Source organism: Temnothorax longispinosus, chromosome 2, assembly GCF_030848805.1.
Source record: "Temnothorax longispinosus isolate EJ_2023e chromosome 2, Tlon_JGU_v1, whole genome shotgun sequence".
Lineage (NCBI taxonomy): Eukaryota > Metazoa > Arthropoda > Insecta > Hymenoptera > Formicidae > Temnothorax > Temnothorax longispinosus.
Window position 1 is genome coordinate 7,058,166 of NC_092359.1, and position 21,545 is coordinate 7,079,710.

Below are 21,545 nucleotides of genomic sequence, written 5' to 3' on the forward strand. Positions count from 1 at the left end.
GGATATCAATTTGGGTATCAATTTAGGCATTTATATTCGATAACAAGAATATTATAATTCCATGCATTATTTCAAAATGTATTACCGCCAATTCATGTTTTTTTTTTCATTTGAAAAAGAAAAAATCTAAATAACTGTTCCTATCTAATATCTTAATTATAGTGTAGTCTAATCTTCTAATTATAATCTAGTATTTTAATTACAACATGTCAGGGGTTTTCCTTTTCACGTATGTCATAGCATTTATATTGTCTACAAATTATAATATTGTTATAATATAAAATAACGTCGAATTTTTTTCTTTCAATCTTCGCTCGTCTTCGAAGTGCGAATCTATATCGCGTCGTCGACGATTCCATTCCGATAAGGTAAAAACCGTAAAATCGTCACAGGTGTATATTGGTCAATATTCGCAAAGAACTTGGTCGAATTAAAGCTACTGTTACGTGCTATTATCTAATCTAAGAACAATCGTGCCTAAACCAGAGACGTAAGGAATTAATGGATCTGCACAAATTCGACCTCCTTTCGCAAGCGATTTCCCAACGCGGAATCGAAGCCGCATGTTTGCGGTATGATGTTAATCTGTACGATTAAGCGATAAAGATAAGATTACGTCAAGAGAATCTTCGTTGAATATATCGCATCATTTAAATAAAGATACAAGGTGGGTTCCATATTCGAGTTTCTCCGCACAAAAAAAAAGAATTCTCTGCCAAATTTGAAATAGACTTTTTCTACTTTTAAGCTGTTCTAACTGTACATTTTAACGTTCTCTACGCCCGAAATAAAAATAGGTGTAGTTAAAAAACAGATGTGATATTTTCAGAAAACGTTTCCCTCAATTGGAAAGCGTTAAAATTATTTAGATACGTACAAAATTACACGTAGAAAATATCTGAATATTTGCATATTCGTTTATATTTAAATGTTTTTCGTGCATAGGTATGTAAATGTAAATAAATGGCAATCGTTGCATAAGGAAAAAAATATTGTTTTTCTACGTTCTTGGTGCGAAAATTCACGAGTAATGGAAAGTAAGTTCGTGTAATACGTATCGCAAACACAACAAAAAATTTAAATTTCGTTTTGCGACGCGAGATATCATGAATGTAATTTTCACTTTGGACTTAACGTGCCTCGTATCTACATCCCGAAATGTGGTACATCGTGAAAACTCTCTAATGTCTCGAGACGCGGTAGACTCACATGCATACGAAATCGCCTCGATAAGCCTCGATAAATAGATTGCGCTTTCCGCTATCGCCATGCAATGCCCGACACGCACTGTGTCAAGGCCCTACCAGGCGTGCGCGCCCGATGCTAATAGACTCATAGAGCGATCGAGAGAGGAAGAGAAAGAGAAAGAGGAAGAGGGAGCGAGCAAGAAGGGAGGAAAGACGGAGGGAGCAAGGAAGGGGGATCAATTCCTAGCTTGGGCCAGCCTTACCAAGTATCGCCTTCTAATCAGGTTTACCCAGATTCTTGTTTATAGAATATTCTCGTTTCTCGCTTTAGTTACTCACCTTAATACCTAAAAGAACAACTTAAGGCTTCAAACATTCTATCCTTTAAAACACGTACGCTTCTACGAGAAAGACAAGAATAAAACGTACGACACACGTATCTTCCTAACTAATGTAACGGAGATATTAATTGTCGTTACAAAAATCGATTTCACACGCCACGGCGACGGATAAAAATATAACGATTCTGGGACAGCAGCCTGCACGCAGTAGCGGTGACCACTCGTCGAGACTATGTATTATTCACTTTACGGAGACTCGCAGCGACGATTCAGCATCTGGGTCTAGGCGAACTCCCCCTGGCGCGAACGAGTACGAGCCTTTTAGCGATCGGACTCTCTCTCTCTCCCTTTCTCGACTCGAGTCAAACGCAAGTCGGAACAAATACGCGAGGAATAGAGACAGGCGCAAACAGACAAGCGACAAAAGAGGAAGAAAGACGTCGCTGTTGCAGAAGCCGGTGCAACAAGCTGTGCAATCTACGACGTGTCTCCGAAGCGACCCAATTTACGAAGTTTCTTCCTACACGTCGAATCACGGTAGTCCTTTCTTTCTCTTTTTTTCTTCGTTTGTTTTATGATAAACCAAATGCAAACTTGAATTTTACATTAATAAGTAATAATATATAACAATATATATCATGAAATATGTGATTTATGAAAAGCGTACATAACGTGATAAAATATATCAAAAAAGAATATATTTGAGTTTGTTTTGACTGCTTGACAGATGACACCTGTCTCCCTTCACTTTTTGTTACTCCATGCTCTCTCAACTTCAACCACATATATAATTAGCTATTTATTTAAGTTTATTTAACAATTTACTTGTCTCACGTAGTACGACCGCAATTCTTATAGAATTTTTTATTGACTTTTTTGCATAGAATAAACACTATTCCACTTCTCTCATCTCGATATCGAATCGGAGAAGCCGACTCGATATCGTTTGAACGGAAACAGTCCATTATATCTTTTCCGCTTTTGCTTTTCGCCGTAACGCGCTTTCTCTCGGAAAATTTTCTTTCACCAACCAATCTATCATCTATCGCGCGCCGCGCCGCATCGATCGACTCGTCTCCGCCTCTGCGAAAAAAGCGAGAGATTTTCGCCGTAGATCTTACTAAGAATGGCATAGATTAACTTAGGCATATTATGTACAGGATTCCTACTAAAAATAAACACGCGTGAACGTTCAGTTAAGCAATGTTCCAATAATTGAGACTCTGCTGTCTCTGCTTAAAAATATTTTATCCAACAATTCTCTTGCTATTTTATCTTCGCAAAACTCAAAACTTTATAAAACGTTATTAGATATCTAACAAAACCGATAATATAATTATCAATTTAATAAGCAGGACAAATTTACCGCCGCCACATAAATTTCTGTGTTGTACCCAATAAAAATGAATACACACATATTTTTATCAGTTCGATCGTTATTACTTAATCCGAGACAAAGACATTCTTGTGCTAATTTGTCGAAAAATTACTAATAATTATTGACTAACAATTAATAATTTATAAATGATTGAAAATAAAAGACCTTTCACGAATTAAATTTTAAAGAGACTCGACCAAATGACAAATTTATTCTTCATTTAGTACCATTTCTAAAATCTATCGAGAAAATTGCGCAGCTAACGATTAATCAATAGAATTAGATTACCCTACATATACATCCGATCAGGACGCAAAATATATTAATCCATTTTTGAATCGCCGCAGGGAATGTCCTTAATTTTGCAGACCGGTCTCTGATATATCTCATCGATCTTTTTTTCTGTGGGGTAAGCTGTTCTATTACATATAAATACCGGGACGTGTGTTCGCTCACCGCGAATTCTATACCAGGTGACGAGCTTTTTGCCCGCGGCTACAGCAAACTCCTGTTGCACTTTTCATGAGCGTGGCTCTCGTGAATTCGCCAAACACGGCGAGCCACGTTTTCGCGACGTCCTCGAAACGATTCTCCATCCATGCCGGTTGTTGTCGCGGGACTACCGATGACAGCCATAACAGAATTTTGTGGAATACGAAATGTGCGCGAGGAGCATTTGAACCGTCGCGTCGATGTAACTAAACGGTATATTTCCAACCATAAGGGATCGTGCCGCAAAAATACGATAAAAATAAAACCATCATTGATCTCTGTTTGTTTACAATGTTCACAATGTACAGATAATTCAACGATCAATCTCTAGAGAAAAAATTGTATTATATTTCATGAATAAAACCTACTTCAAACAATCTGTAGTTCGCGTAAATCTAAATAAAATTTTATTTTCAATTTTATATGTCATGTATCTCGATATTTTTTACACCAGGTTTTAAAACACGTTTGTGTTTTAATATATTATTTGATGTATGCATGGAGACTATGATTTTTCAAATATTTTTCATATTACACAGCACATAAAATTATAATTTTTCTTATAAATTCTGACGCATATTACAGATCGTCTACTGAGTGGTTTTAATATAAAAAAAAGATATATATGAAAATATAATCATCTTCTCGTCGAACGCGTTAATAGTATGTACATTCTACAAGACGAAAAATGTTATTCTTTTTTTATCGAACAAATGTGTGGAGAAATCGTGTATGTATATTAGGACAAACGATGTTCAACTAATCGAGGCCTAAATCTATTAATAATCCTTGAGGGTATTTTGAAACTTTGTAGTTGTTGGAGCGAGTCGTGCGCCGCTTCGATAAAAAGCATTTAAATGCCTATATTATTTAGATAGCGACGTGCCGCTTACTAGCGCGTGTTTATGCTAATTCTATCTGTCTTTCTAGGTGAAGGACACGTTGCGTCTCGCCGATGGATTGATTTCGCTACCGTGTTATTAATCGTGATTGTGCGTAGAACGGTTGGCGTTCCGACATATCCTTGCGTTCCGCAGAGCTTGCCCACTTGCGATCGGGATTATGTGATCGTTCTACGTGATCGCGAGAACCGATCGCGACGGTAAAATTTCATCAGAGGACTCCTATATCTCACAAAGTTGGCGATAGTTCCGAGACTCGTATCCCGCATGTTGCGTCAATCGAAGCCGGCGGACCCGTGCCGTAACCTTTCGCACTATAGCTTCGTTGTATGGTTGTAGGTTTATGTTGTGTCGTAATTATGATAATGTCATAAACACAATCCTTTACGTGTTAAGTCAAGAATTTCTCGTGATTTCGAGAGGTTTCTCACGAGAAACGAAAATCACCCTGCCTGGTGCTGCCCTTAAAGATACTGCTTCACCTATCGACATACAATACATTGGCAGCCTTATAAAAATTGCTCGAAACAAGCGCGTCTGGAGATTTATTTTCTTTTCACGAACTCTGATCGAAGATAACGGATTATCTTTTATGACTTTATCATCACGACGTAATGCAAAACTTCGTTAGCGAGTTTGCAGCGCGAAAGGTTACAGAATACGGAATATGCGATGCATTCGTTAATAAGTAACGAAATAAGCTCGCGCAGAAGACGGCGCAAAAACGAGTCGAGTTCACGGGATAATCGAGCGTCGCGTTCCCCAGCGGACTCAATTTTCGTGGTCTGACCCCGTCGGTTCTCAACGGGACGACCGATATTCGCGGTTTTCGCATCGGTTTTCGCTATTTGCGGACCGCGGTCCGCTCGGTAAATACGTTATAGATTTTCTCACGGTGGAAACTCGACGGCGCAGACGATTTGGAATTATTGGTGCCTGGAAATAAGCGCGATCGTTGCAAGGATTTTTAGCACCGACGACGACGACGACGACGACGACGATGACGACGACGGCGACGTCGACTAATAACGCCATCGTGAGCAGATTACATCTTTTCAGATAATTATCGGATTTCGGGCGGCGCCGTCTGATGACCCAATTTGCGGCGTGAATATCATCACACGTGTTCGCCATCACGGATCAGAAATAATTTCTACGAGCTTACGCGAATCGTCGTCGTCGTCGTCGGATCGATCGCGGAAGAAGAGAGACATCTTCTGTCTGCACGTTCGTCTATAATGCACGCGAGAACGTCGAAATAGCCGTGATCGAAATTATTCACGCGGCCGCAAACAGGTGATGATGCTGCTCGTCGTCGCGTGGCGCGCGTATCTTCGCGTATCAGAGCGTAAAGATAAGCAGCATGGAAGAAGCGCGTGCAATGTTTGCATTGCCGAGGATGCGCACTCGTGAAATTGACCATGGTCCGTGAGTCAGCGAAATCTCTGTCCAAAATGCAAGGTACGATACTAATCTACGATCGCACGGAATATAATCGCGTGTATATTGCTTTTATTATATGAAGGTGGCTAAAGCAATAATACTGGGATTTCATTTTGCCTACTTCCTCTTTAGTAGAATCATTTAAAACATTTTCTCGCTTTTGCCTAGCATTTTCTCTCCCAGCTTTATCTGCAATACGCGACTGTGAATAATACAATCGCTGGGTACTCGGGGCTCCTACTGAAAAATCACGGCCCGATTAACTTTTCACATTTCCCTCAACACGTAACGGGGCGGCCTCGATATTTAACTCGCGTTTTAATTCGCGCATATCGTCTAGAGCCCGACTTATGATCACGTGGGAATTATTTCATCGTGCCACCGGAGCGCCGACGCTGAGAACGATGCAACGATAAAAATACATTTTCTGGAATCGAGATACGATCTCGCCGTTTATCTTTCTCTCTCGCCCTTCGCGCCCAACACACGCTCTAGCGGTATATGCCTCTCGTGATGCGCATTCGCAGCACGTGATGCGCGATATTTCGTAGCGATCCCCGGGGGCTTTTCGATGATAAATTATTTTTCTCAATCGCGCGGCGCGTGATCTCGCTGCTTCGACAACATCCATCGAATCGATTATTTCCTTCACGTCCTTCTATCGTTTCTCAACGCATCGTGCATATTAGCGATTATTGGGTAAAAACTATTAGGGGTAACGTAGTCCCCCCATTTAAATCACGAACGAAAGATATCGCATCCGCCAGTGTTTCTTCATCGTACAATAAATCGATTCGTAAATTAATTCTGAAACAAACTGATATTAAAATGTCTGCGACCTGGTGCGTCGTTCAATAATCTTATATTATCTGGTAGCTAAATATGGCCAATTGTGTCCCATGAAATCGATATCTGACTTAGCTCACATCTCACTTCGGTCGTGCTGTCTCGTCATGTTTTACTCGACGGAACAGTGTATCACGTGATGGAAAAACCGCGCGACCGAAGCGCGAGTTTTCCAAAGCACCACCGCGGAGAAGTAATAGTAATAATAATAATAAGTAAAAATTCGCGGAAAAATGATAACCGCGCGTTTCCGCCGATTATGGAAAGCGACTGCAAAAGATGGAAAATTCCCCAAACCCCCGTGTGGTATCTAGATCGCGCGTGCATCTTTCCGAGTCGCGGACCCTTCAAGGGCGTGAGTATATAGAATAGACCTACCACGGCCTACCACAACCATGACGATGTCGTGTATGCGCCGCAAGGCTGTTATTTTGTCTCAACCTCTTGCTTTCGCAGGGCACGGTAGCAACACTCGCAGCCGACGATGCAGACGTACGCGGCGGATTCGTGACGACACGAAGCCGACTTCCTGCGCGTCGTCTGCATGTCAGTTTCCCTCGTGTTCTCATGTCCGCCCGGCTTTTCCTCCTCCTCGCGATACCAATCGGAACGAAGCTCCCGCATTTAATTTAAAGACCCCTCGGCAGCCGCACTTCGCGCCTAACTCCAGCAACGAGGACGACAATCGAAGAACAACAGAAAACGAAAAATCCGATTGTAATCATTTTAATAATGAATATCGAATCTCATATAAATCTAACGGAGCGAATCTCTCCTTGAAAAATTGATTACAAGATATTAGAACATTCACTTGGATTCGAAACTGTTTACTTTCAGACGTAAGAAATAACAGAGCATGCCGTAAAGATATGAACCGTATCACTATCCGTATAGACAAAAAATAAGATATCGACGAGAGAGAGAAAAAAGATAGTACAATTGCAAACAAATACAACGTAAACAGGAAATTACAATTCCAAGCAATAAAACAATGAGGTGTCTCATAGGATACATTGTTGAGTCTTAAACAAACTCTCATATCTTCAACAATTAATTTAAATAAATAAATCATCACACAAACATCGGGACGGATAAATAAACATTGTAACGAATCATGACGTATGATTTATCGCACGATTTGTTATCGTGATGAGAAGAAAACGTTGAATTTCGATAGAACAAAACTGTGGCGGTAGGAAAATTACGTCTGGAGGAGGCACGCGGAGAAGTTTCGCGAGACGAATCCGCATTTCGACGATGTCGCCAAAATATTGATCCGAGTTATGCTGAGGATGATCTCTTCTTAGCTGCCACTTGCAAGCACAAATTCGGACGCGATTGTCTATTAAAGACACAGTCGTCTAAATCCAATTTACTCACCCAGACTGTCTTGAATAATATCTCGCTGTCGTCGGATATCAGCGATACCTTGAGACGACAAGATGAAATATTTTAGAAGACATACAAATTATTGTCACAGCATTAGACAAATCGTATATATAATTCAATTTGCGGGATAAACTATGCTTGTTCTTTTTACGCTTACATAGCTTCGAAAATATCGTTACATTTCCATGAGATATACATATTTACATTCGTAATAGTCATAACATATCTAATACTCGTTATAAAATCATTGACGCTGTTTTTACTGCTGTCGTTAAACTTTAACAATAAAGCGTCTTATATTAATTTTAAAATTGGCAATGTATCCTATGAGACAGATCAATATTTTTTACTGGCTAGACATGTAATTTTTCGTTTACGGATAAAATTTTCAGAGAGAAGAGGAAAGAGGGAGATTACGATCTGTGTCGAGTCTATTTACGAATCTTCTCCATAATTTGCACTATAACTTCTAACTTCTATTTCTATTTCTATTCTAATAAACAATTTCTGTAATCAGATCACACACAATTCTGTTCTTTTTTTTATTTTAATAAATCTCTTGCATTGGAACTGCAATTTCTCTTTTTCGTTGAATAGATTTTCGAGTCGAGAAATAGGATTTATTCTCGACAGACAATATTGTATCCATCAAGAAAACAATTAAAGATAACTGTTATGAAAATTAATTACACGCTTTCTCAAGGATGCTGAATCGTGTTTTTATGACCGACATTAACGTGCTTTCCAAACACAAGCGGATTCCTTTATCTGTGCGGAATTACAAGCGACGTTGATTTATAGGTAACGCGTTATGCAAGCCGGCGTTATCACGGAATCTGCGGCAAAGAGGACACTCGTCTTCGCGCGATGGACCGCACAGCGGCCGAATTGATTTAATTTCGACTTTCGATTTTTCGCGATAATAAGTTTCGTATCTAATGATATGTTTCCAACGAGAAATAACACGCAATCGCTAGAAAATTATACTAAATCGCAAAGTAGATATTGTGACTATAAGTCAAATAAAAAATTCAGGAAAGAAATAGTCTAAGAGAGAGTTCTATTATCTTACTTTTGCTGTTTTTCGAATTTATATGAGAAGTCGATCATAACCACATTACTGTCGCTAACATATCATAGAAATAAAAAAATCGATTAGACGCACTATAAATCACACTTAAAATAAAAATGCCCTCAACTAAAAAAGACCATTCCCGATAAAATATCATTATTCTTAAATTTTTAATGGATTTATATAATGCATATTGATTAAAAAGCGGAAGAAATTTTCAGATATCTGATTAGAAATCGTCGAAACGAATTCGATTCGACTATTCAAATAATCATCGTTACGCGAGGAAAACTTTTTTTAAAGCCTCGTCAGAGTCATTTTATGGAAATTACGCGTGTGCCAGCGTGACATACATTTCCACGTTTCCTCGCATGAAAATCGTCGAGGGACATTTCGTAAGCTCCGCAAATTTCGCTCGCAAAATTATTCCGCACGGAAAAATCAGATGACTGATTATCTTGACGACTTAAGTCTATATCTAAAAAAAAAAATTGCTCCACAAATTAGTGTGACCGCAGGCATATCTCTCGGTTGATGAAGAAGAAATGGTGTATCCAAATGGGAGAGACAGACGCAATTAATACTGTAATTCTAACGATAAGATGCGCGGCTCATACATGTCGATATTACAAGATTATTATACTATTATATAGGCACTTGCAAAATGCATGCTTGTCTTTCTAATCGAACGTTTACGACACTCCGAGAATTTCTTCATCGTCAAATTATTAACATTAAGATAATCATTATGTTTCATATGTAATATATGAGATCTTGTTGAATTGTTATCTCTTTCACAAAAGTTTAATGAGGTACTATTCATCGCAAATTTGCCTTTACGTTTAATAAAGCTTCGTTTAAAATTATCCAAAGAAATATTCTGTGAACTATTTATTCCTGAAGTTTGACTGAAAAAAAAAATCTCTTTAACCGTCACCTACAATAATTTTAAAAAATGTACCTTTAATACTCAATAACGATCTCACCAGAAAGGTTCTAATTGTTGTGGTAGTTCTGTTAACGAAGAAGAACAGGAACACGTCGAGGATCTGCATCCTGTTTCAATTCGCATCGTGCAATCGATACGTCCCACGTACAAGGCAATTACATTCCATTATATCGCCGGGACCTGGCATACCCGAGAAAAGACGTCATCGGACGACCTAACAATACTCGCGAATAATCAATTGATCGGGAAAACGAATGTAATCTACGGTGTCATTATAAAGGGCACGTCGACCCTGACTTTTTACCGCATAGAATTTATGAAAAAAAATATGTATCGTACGTAATATTATACGAAATATATATTATAAATTCGTTACAAATACATTTTTCAATCTCCTATTATTTTACTATTATTAATACAATTAATACAATATATATAAGACCAGAAATTATTATCGTATCTTTCCGGTTATTCGCATGGTCTAGAGCGACAGATTTATTCCAAACAATTAAATTGTGTCAATCCACAATCCGAGTAGTACGCGATTTATGAAAAAAATATGTATATTTAATAAAATCAAATATATCCAGCGAATACCAAGTAACATGCAACTTACTAAGTTATAATTTTACAATAAGTTATAATTTCTTATTCAACAATGTAAATGCACGTACCTATTATATTACACTAAATAAAACACGTTACTCTTCACGTCTGCCAATTATTTTGATGCAATTTACAAAACAATTTTACCAACAAAATTCGCCCTTCTTTTTGCGCAAAGCGAAACTGTCGACCCGTTCGAATTTAGCGGGACCTTTTTTCGGTGTGCGCCGTAACACCGACTGCAGTACTCGCATAACTCGAGCAGCCGAGGAATTTCCTCGAGCGCGAGACTTCCGGCGCGTGTTCCTATTACGATCCAATCTCGATTATCGGCGGGGCCTTGGGGGTGAGGGGATCGAGCGGGGTGCGGAGCCGTCGATACGTACCTGCATACGTTACACGGGAGTTTCGTGTACCCCGCACGTACACAAACGCGACGCACGTACGCGCGGAGACAGGGCTCCACAGGTTAGCCTCGGCCCACATTGGCATAACACTTTCACTGACGTAACACCTCACTCTAAACTGTTGCGTTGCCGCCGTACACGTATATTTCTTCCCTTCCTCTCTCTCTCTCTCTCCCCATGACCGCCCCCGGCGAGCGGTGATACCGCGTGATACACACGCGTGTGTAATCGCGACGCACACGCACGCACGTTGATGGCGTCTCCTCGTCATGTCATCTTGCCGAATTCGTACGCGAGATTTTTTTTTCTTTTTCTCTCTCTCTTTCTCTCTCTCCCCGGGGCACAATTTTTTTCGCCACGCGTCTGCGAAAAACACGGGCTTTATAAAATTTCATGACTTCATACGGGATGTGCGTTCCCAAGGGTGAGGGGGAGATATCCGCGTGAGATGCATCTCGACGCCGAGGATGGAAACTCGTTTTCTGTTGCTACGCGAGACGCGCGTCTCATGGGAGATCTCGGTTTGTCAGAAATTCTCAATTTTTAACTTCATCTAATATCGCTATTAAACCTCTATTGCGTTTCCCGCGAAGAAAATGAAGCATGTCGGAGAATATAATCTTATTAATGATGCAGCAAACATCGCGCGAGGTATTTGGATGACATTAGCACAGAATGGAGTCGTTACGGCGATACGTAATTGCGATATATAACTAGCTCTTTGAATTTTTTTATGTCCTCTTTTTTCTTATCTTAGTCGCTAATAACGATATGAAAGTCCAGTCTCATCGTACGTTTACATTATACACAATAGAAATCACGCACTTTGCTTTAGTGACTAATTTTGAGCTTAAAGAGTTTAAAGAGTTAAACTATCGTGAGCTCAATTTAACGATGAACACTGGCAATCATCGGTTTTTTTTCTGGCAACAGCTCATCAGAACGACCGTCGATTGCAGATTCGTAATAACATAAACGCGAGAGAATGCGTTATGCATGCTTACACGTGGCACTCGAAGATGAGACGTGCACCTGCCGACGGAAAATCCTGATCATTAGCATACTGCGGTTGGGCGAATCGGAAAAAAAAACGGATTATCGGTGCGCATAAAAGATCGTCAGAATTTTCCAGCCACTGGGTCATTCGGATCACGTTTCCCTCATACCCCCGTCGTTCAAAAAATCGCGACAACGCGCTGTCTCCGATCTCCGCAGATTAGTATCGACGAGCCGCACGTTAAATCGAGAGAGAAGGAAAGATAATTCGCGGCGGTCGTACACACCTGACCTACATTCCGCGACGGAGTCAATAATCGGTGAGGCCATTATACGGGGTGTAGCGAAAGCCGCGTATCTCAAATCCGAAACGAATGTCGAAGAGCCGAACTTCGAGAAGAGCGGGAGTTCGTTTCGAGTTGTGACGAACGATTGAAAATTTAATGACTCTCGCTGAAGCTGAATTGCGAAACATAAATAAATAAGAGCCGAGTCCTTTTTTCTTTTCTTTCTTTACCTTCGACCGCTGAACTTCGCTCTGACAGAATTTTGTCTCTAGAAACTGAATTATACAGATATATGAACTCAAATCTTCACGTATCCGAGAACGTTTCTCTTTATAGGAGTCTATAAGATTCTTCAATCAAATCAAAGATTTATCAAGAAATCTTTGATCCAAGTGAGACTCAAAGCGCACGCTCTATTTACAGGGAATTTTTGACTTCGTACAGTTCGCGTTAATGAATTATTAATCAAGATAAATATGGGGCGAATAATCACGAAGAATAATCGCCATACAGAGCGAATAATTGCAATTATGATGGCGGAAGCGCGCTTATAAAGGCACCTGCACTTCAGATCGCGATCCACCGATCTGTACCGTGGATCGATCGATCGATCGCTCACCCGCTCGCTCGCACTAACTGTATAACCATAACCCAATTCCGAGGCACAGCCGAGCATGCATATGCACCTTTTCTACGCGGCGAGTCGTGTATAAGGAAATTCCCGATCTCGCGCTGCGCGACTCTTGCGAAACTGTTTACTTGCCGGCATATAGGAAACCTCCGAGAATAAAGGAGGCTCTTAAAGCACTATCCACACGGTAGGTTTTTATTTTACCACGCCTATTTAATTTTCAATTTAAAAATAAACAGGATTTAGTAAACTGATTTAACTGATATCGTTAGGGACAATTAGCTAATTCGTCCAAGAGAGAGAAAAAGAAAGAGAGAGTTTTGAAATAATCCCGAAATTTACTCTTTTTCTATGTACTGGCTCTATCTATTGCGATTCCTGAGGATTGTGTTCATATTCTTATTATCCCTGAGTTAGATATTTTCTTCCAACTTTCTTTTCTGTATAATTTTTATTTTTCTACTACTTCGATGCTTATTATCGAAGGTAAAAACTTGGTTGTAATCGATCACGCTGCACGTGCCAGGATTAAGGTCAGATTTGCATATCTATTCGCGCCGCGATTCGGAAATCGTCCTATGCCTTTCAAGTAGCGTGCCTCTGGGAAGAGAGCCGAGAAATTAGTCCTTGGGCATAACGAATTTCCTTCTCCCTCCGCCCCGCTTTCCGTTTCCTGCCCCTGCGTTACCACGCATGGTCTCTCCCCCTGTGAAAAGCAAGCGAGTAGTGACGAGAGCGTCGGTGAGAGACCGCCTCGCGGAAATGCATTTTTACTGAGAAAACACCAGCCAGAAGTCGAGAGACGACTACGAGCACCACGACGACGACACACGACGCGAGTAGGTACGGAGCGCGCCGCTCGTGGGAATTAAGGTTACCGGCCCGCGCGTCCTTCGAGACTTAATTATTACCGAGGCGCACCGGCACGCATTGTCGACCGCGCCGCGAGTTTTATTTTTAAACGAAAAAGAGGGAAGGAAGCCGGGTATCGACACAATGGACGAGCCTTGGAGACTTCCGCGAGAGCTCCGCTCAACATCTCGACTACGTGCGATCTGATAAACGCGACTCGAGTTTCTCGCGATCTCCAGCACGGAGGTACCTTCATATTTGCACGATCAATAAATAACGTATAGAGGATAAATAAAAATAATTAAGTCGTGCAGACAAAAATGATAAAATAAATTATTTTGTTTTCATATAACGAAAAGAAAACTTCTTCCATTTGAATGAAATAAATAAATAGGATCTTTCGGAGCACTCTATTCTTATTTGACATTGGAGGATTTAGTTAGTAAGTAAAGTATTACAATAGAAATTATTGTTCATATTGGTCAACGTTTCTCACGGACCAACGTTCTGTCTACGCAAAGTGAAGGTACTGTAGATTTCTTAATTACTGCACGTTATTACTTAACTGCAATTCGGTGCTTAATTTCTTGGAGATAAGATTCGCAGAGCTTTTTATTTGCGTAATAAATAGAACAGTCGTTGCCGCGTCGTCGGCGACACGACGACGTAGGATAGAAATATCGTTCTTATCGGTCGACTAACATTTCTTCCGATTGTACGCAATTACGTGGTTGCAAAAAGCATGAGCCCGATAAAATTCCGAAACGCATCTTTTACGAGCCGTGGATGCGCGAACCAAAATTGCGATTCTGCACGCGCTTCTTATTTGCTCAATAAATAGAACAGATAGACGTACACGTATCTCGACGAACATGTACATATATCGTTCTTATCGGTTCGATTAGCATTTCTCACGAATTTCCGATTAGACTTTTTAAACTCGAGCTCGATTCGGCGTCGAAAAGAGAGAGAGAGAGATAAAGAGAAATTCCGGTTACACCGATTTCAAGAATTTCCCAAAGGGATGACGGTCTTTGACAGCCGCCGAAAAAAAGGGGACTGCCGAGGAAGTTCAAGTGTAAACAACCCCGGCTCCTAAAAACCGACGCATACGACTCCCTAAAAAGCGATACATTACGATATGGGAGGGCCGGCAGGCTGCACGTGTTCCTGTTAACGCGCCTTAACTGCAGTCGGGATCGTTCCCCCAGAATTTTTTGTCAACCCCTTCCGCACGAACCTGCACTCGCTCGTCAGCATCAAGGGACGCGACGCGGCGAGATCTAAACATTACGCCGCGATGTTTTCGTACGTGTCGGATGACCGATTTTCACCTCGCGCCGTTAATTTCGGAGCGAGCTAACGCAGGCCGATTTTTCACGCGACAGAGGACTGGAGGACTGAAATTCCCCCATGCTAAAAAAACATTCTCTTAGCAATTTAAATTCTTTATCAAATAAGATCGTATATATATATATATATATATATATATGTACATTTTTTAAATTTTTTATCGCGTATCGAACCGCGCAAATTGAGAGTTAGAAACACGAATGTTTTATGCGATGATAGTTTGAATGTTTGCCCATCTAAATGAGCCTTAATGTGGCTCATCAATATTACTGCGATCCACCAGTAGCATCCGCCGGCTTTCCTATTTTATGTAATCGCTGTTTGATCAACACGACGATTGACCGAAATTGCCGGTGTAAGCGGTAACGTTATCTGTCGCAACGCACCGGCAGACGTTGAGCAAAATTGTTGCAGCATGAAAAATCGCTCGAAATAAACTGCCGCGCGTTCCAGTTTCCATAGCGACAGCGAGATGTGTGTTTGTGCAGAAAGCGGCCGATTTTCAACAGGTGGTTCCTCGGGTCCGTTCGCTTGCATAGCCTGTTAAGTGGACGGCCTTCGAGTTCGAGCTCGTCAAAGTTGCAGGGATTCTATCAGTCTAGAGCAACCTGCCAGCTTATCTTTTTATCCCGCGGCACGTCTTTACGATCAACTGGAGTAGCGCTACTTCGGTCCAAGCTGTCCCGTGATGTCGCTTTGTGTAAACAGGAAACGCGACAGTCATATAACATCATCTTTTCTTATTTACTATTTTTCCTTTCTGTTTATATTGTGATAAAATAAAACGAGATAAGGTAACCATGTGTACGATATAAATATGCTACATAAAATCCTATCTTGATGAAAGGCAAGTTTGTAAAAAAGTCTCGCAAAAGAAAAACTTTTATTCGTACATCAGATTATTCATGCTAATTCGACGTCTCCAAAGATACCAATTTGAAATCAAGGAGAAGACGAGAGAAGAAAGTGGCGAGGGAGCGAAGAGAAGGATCGGTTTTTACTAAAGAACGTTGTTTACATCCGCATGCGCGAATTCGCTTTAAAGGAGGGTTACAGGTAATACCGGTGGACTCGGCCAAGGGGCCCTGACCTGATTGTAGAAAATGTCAACACTCTCGTTACGCGGCTGTGCACTATCACCGCGCACGCACACGCACACGCACACGCACGCACGTACGCATGCGAGTGCGAATACGTAAGCGCCGCGACTTCGCCGCGCCGGCTCTTAAAGTGGCCATCTTGAATTCACTTTCAAACGATACGAGAGAAAGAGGGACGGGGAGGAGAGAGAGAGAGAGAGGAGAAGGAGAGACGCACAAGTGCGCCTTGTGGCACCGTCGCGGCGTGTGGCAATACGAGGAAGCCGATTACCCAACCAGCCCCGAGATCCCTCGAAGTCCTACTCATTACACGCGATTCCGTGTAACGCGCCGCTTCGTTGCGTGTCGTTTGAACTTAGAAGCGCGTTTCTTTTTTTTTTTTCCTTTAAGAAGAAAAGTTCGAATATAATTGAGAAAAATGCAAAACAATTTGAATCTAAAATTTACCGAGACTTTCATTCGTTCTGTTTCAAATCATTGACAGCCCCCTCCAATATATTTTATAAAAAAAGAAAAAAAACTGATATTATATATATGAGTGAGAAAAGTTGATACTATATTTGCAATATCTAATGGATGGTAGAGAAAAACAACTTCTAATTACTTAACTTACTGATGCACGACCGTTTAAATAAATTCACTCATTGTCAGTAAATATATGCCGGTCCAGGGTTATTAGCTTAAGACCTAAGATATTGTTAATATACTTATTATTTTACCTGTCAATACTTTTAATGTAATCGTCTAAGATATTGTGTAATTATTCGATGCCGAAGATAAATCGGTGATAAGAGTGCTCGATATCGAAATAAATTGTAACGTTCTAAGAACGTCTCCGTATTTGTGAGATGAGGGATCTCCCCCAACGTTAGTAAAAGTTCGCAAGAAAGTTGCAGTTGCATCGCATCGCAAATTCCAGAAAAAGTGTGGCAAGTGCAACGTCGCGTGGGATTTGTTGGCAGCACGCAACCGGCAAGCGGCAGCTGTGTAAAACAACAACATCGCGGGCGAAACCCAGAAAATCGTAAAAGGTCGAACAGCGGAGAGTATAGAATCGCTTGAAAACGAGTTATCGGCTCGAATCACGAGGGGCCGTTTAAAGTGTGGCTCACCGCGAAGCGAGAGATGGGGGGGGGAGGGAGGGATCGAGCAATTAACATAGAATTACTTAGACCCACTACATAGTAAACTCTTTCTCAGATTCGCAATTTACCCTTGCCCCGTCCGTTCCCACGCGATTACTTAACGCGTGATACTTGGGAAGTATAATATCGAACAATTCCTGCTGAAACGTCCGATAACATCGACACGGAGGGGAAAAAAACATATTTCTTGGCATTCATTAATGGGAAAGCATATTACGATTATTGTAAATAGGCCTGAGCCTTTAGCTAATGATTGATTTATGAGCGAGTTTATGAGTGAGTAGCAGCGGTGAGTATCGATCGCCCTCATCATTAATTCGCTTCAAACACCCTGCATATTTTTCGAGAAAAATATATGAATCGTTGAAAAAGGAGAGAAGTGAAAGACGAGCAAAAGTTCGCCAATGCTATCGAACGTAAATTCTTGTTACTTGGCAAAACAAAACCGATAGTGTTACAAATGCATTAGTCACACTTTATAACTACGTTAATTAAAACACTCTTCAAAATACATGTAGCATAAATCGATATGTATCTTAAATATCGTATTAATTACACGTGTTAATTAAAGGTCGTGCGAAAGATTTTCTCCGCGCAGAGAGGATTTAATCGGTCACGTGGCAAATGTGTCTCGGATGACCGCGAAGTCGATACATCGGCGGGAGATATATCGGCGCAATATCTTTACAGTGCACCTGTTTCTTCTCCGCTTAGGCGAGGAAGCGGAGAAAGCCGGCGCGCACGAATCTCGGATCTATTTCCGTGGGGCCCTAACCGGGCAGTGACAGACGGAAGGAGGGGAAGCGGGCGGACGGGGAGAATTTATGTGTTTGGGGAGGGTCAAGGGAACGAGGGTAGCGACAAGTGCAGCGAACGGGTGGAGGACAGCTGGATGCAGCGGGCAGAGGAGACGGGAGACGAAAGGAGGGGGGAATGCACGAGGGGGACGGATGCACTTGCGCGTCGCGCGTCGCGCGCGCGTTATCGAGACGAATTCCATTCCCCGGATCGTTTCCAACGGCGAGGGCGCGACGCGGAGGGCCGTTTTCGGGACCGGGAATCCGCGGCATCCCAAATCCGAGAAGGCTACGATCGGTGAAACCCGGAATCCGTGAATCCGTAGGGGGACCCGGGGTGTAGAATCTTGTAGGCGATAGAATTCGGAGGAGATCACGGAACTTCCGTCACACGCCGCGACCGCGAAGATTAACATCTGTATAGAAATTAGGGTAATCGAGTCTCTCCTTGTAGTAAAATTTGAAATCGATATAGAATCCAGGAATTTAAGAATTTGTTAGTATACGTGAATGCGGGATAGAGAATTCGAAGTGAAAAATCGTAGATCTGAGGTTCCGTGTAATACGAAATCAAATCCAGGTCTCTTTGGAATTTGGAATCGAGGATCAACGAGAACCCGTAAGATTCGACGCTCGTAAAGAAGTTGGAGTTGAGAAATCCAGGATTTGCGAAATGTTTGGCAAAGTTTGAAACACGGGATTAGGACCCGTTCAAACGGATTCGTTCAAGAGAGTTCGGGCAGGCATCAGGCCTTTGGTCGTTCCGCCCCGATCGCAGTCTAATAAATCGGGAAAGTCGCCTGAAGAAATGTGCATGTTGCACCGAGCCGATGGTCGCTCCCGTAACGGAACGAGCCGAAAGTGAATTATATAGTTATTCGCGTTCCGATGTTTAACGCGAGATTACTTTCTTCTGCCCTACTTTTGTTTTCACGAGCTGCGCTTGCCGGCGCGGCGTTTTCTTCGCCGTCACCTCGGGACGATTGAGAGGGAAAAGATGACGCGTGAAGACGAAAACGTTAGCAAATCGCACGCACGCGTTCAGAAATGAAAATCCCTCCGACATGCGCGCGCGACCGCTCGATCGAGCATGTAACGGCAGCGAATCGAGGCGAAAAACCGCTTTTTGCGCGCGCGTTACGCATCGAGTGCTCGGTGAAAGTGATGCTTATGTCGAAGACGCACGCCAGAAAACTAGCGTAAATTTAGCGCCATACGCTCGCTTTCCTCCCGCTCGCTCGTCTAACGAGTTCACCAGGTATCGCAATCGAAATCTGCCGGATAACACGCGGGACATCCTTAATAAACTACATCCGATTAAGCCGCTTTCGCGTCTCGATTAAAAACGCAGTTTCAAGTAGGACTTAAAGCGAGTTGGCTCGCACGCGCGTGAAATGTAAATCGTGGATACTTCAATAAACACAAAAATGTAAATTAATTTCTAAAATGCATCGTGCTTCATATTCGATACGCAACGGAAACTTTGTAAGCGATTTTTTAAATTGCTCTTTTAAACTATTTTGTGTAATATAAACGTGTAATTCAACGATGTAATTCTCGTGAAATATATAAGAATCAATGTATTTTTTCTATTCATAAAAATTAACTATTTCTCATCAAGTAATTTAAGATAATTTGATATCCAAATAAAATTTATTTCTTTCATCTTTTTGTTGTTATCACAATTAGTATAATTTTATTTTTAATAAAATTTATTGCGTTTACTGAAAAGTGAAAGATTCTTTTCGCGTTCTTTCTTTCCCTTTCTTTCTTCTTTCGAAAAAAAAACCGCAATCGTCAAGTGGTCAAGCATTCAACTTCGGTTCTCATGGAGAAAATTACTATTGGCGTGAAAAGCAAAAGTATTGCCGCTTTCGTACATTCTAGCTTTATTGCAATTTGATTTAAATTTGATATAACATTGGGGTGCAGATTTCGAACTGTATTTGTAATAGTTTTGTTAGAAAGTTTCGTTTCTCACTTTCCAACCGCTTTCTAAAAATGTGAAAAGAACAACGATGAGCACCCATTTCAATTCGTGTTCTAACGGCTCGTAATTACTCGTCGCGGCCTGCGGTCAGGACGAAATTGCGAGGCTCCTCCGCCTCGTCAAAAGTTCGACAAAACCCGCGCGTCGAAATTGACGTATAAAAAATCTGAATGGCCAATCGACGATCAAATCCCGAGTGCAAAACGATAAAAATCCTTAAATGAAAAAAACCCTGTAAATCCAACATCAGATTTCTTGCATTTTTAAACTTTATTAAGGTATCTCATAGCGTTGTTATTCTATTTATGTTTTAAGCTTTAAAGTCAGTGGATCACAAAATCTGTGAAATCTATAATTTAGTATTTATCTCTCAATCTCTATAATTTAGCATTTAAGAAGATTAGAATTGCAGAAATTACGCTCTCTGTAAAATTTAGAATGTATAGAATCTAGGAGATTTAGGTATTTAATCCGTATTCATATTATACGTTTATTTATTTACAAATATCGAGCTATCGTGCATACACGTTCTGTGAATTGATGCTTATAAAATTCATTAAATGTGCAGAAATATATATGTGTGTTTATTTGTAAGATAGAAATTATATCGTTGGAAATTAAAATTTTATTTATATAAATTTTAAAAATATTAAAAAAAAGTAATAATTCTGACCTCTTATTAATTGGAGGGGTAAAAGCCATAGTGATGTAAGTCAATATTTAAAAAAATTTGACTTACACCACTATGGCTTTTACTCCTTCAATTGTTTCTTTAATTATTACACCTTTTTTAGTCATATGCAATAAACTGTTACGAACGAATTTATTTGTCGTTTAAGTAATATGATATTTAAAACGTCAAAATTACATTCGTCGAAATATTCAGCAGTTAAAGAGTTTAAAAAGATATTTAGAGACATATTTCGCAATTTCTGAACAAATTATTATATAGGTATCACTTCTGCTGATAAATTTTTTTTTTAATTATTATTATTCGGCATAGCCGACTTATTGTTAGACAAAAGATCGTTATCACTTGAAAATAAAGCCATAATATATCTACGCAAAATGCGTGTATGCACAAGTGTGAACAAGGTTCGCCGAGACGTTTTCATTACGCACGCTGTTCGATAACGCTGCGTGAAACAGCGCCATTTTTGCGGATGTGTCCACGTTTGTCAGAGCAAAGTCGCGAAATAAGCGCGAAAATGCACTCGCGCGCGTACCACATTACTACACGACTGTAAATTATAAGAATTGGGCCACCGCACGCACACGCATGGATGTGTACACATTCTTTTTTTTTCCTCAAGTCACTGTACGCGAGTCTCACACACGCGATCGCTAACGCGGATGTCTGCTTGCGATTCACGGGACCTTGG

At 40.8% G+C, this 21,545-nt stretch overlaps 1 protein-coding gene across 5 annotated transcripts in view; it reads right to left on the bottom strand.

The window, feature by feature from the left end:
- Positions 1 to 21,545, bottom strand: part of Eip74ef (Ecdysone-induced protein E74) — a 182,553-nt gene that overhangs the window by 102,345 nt on the left and 58,663 nt on the right. The gene's annotated exons all lie outside the window — the stretch shown is intronic.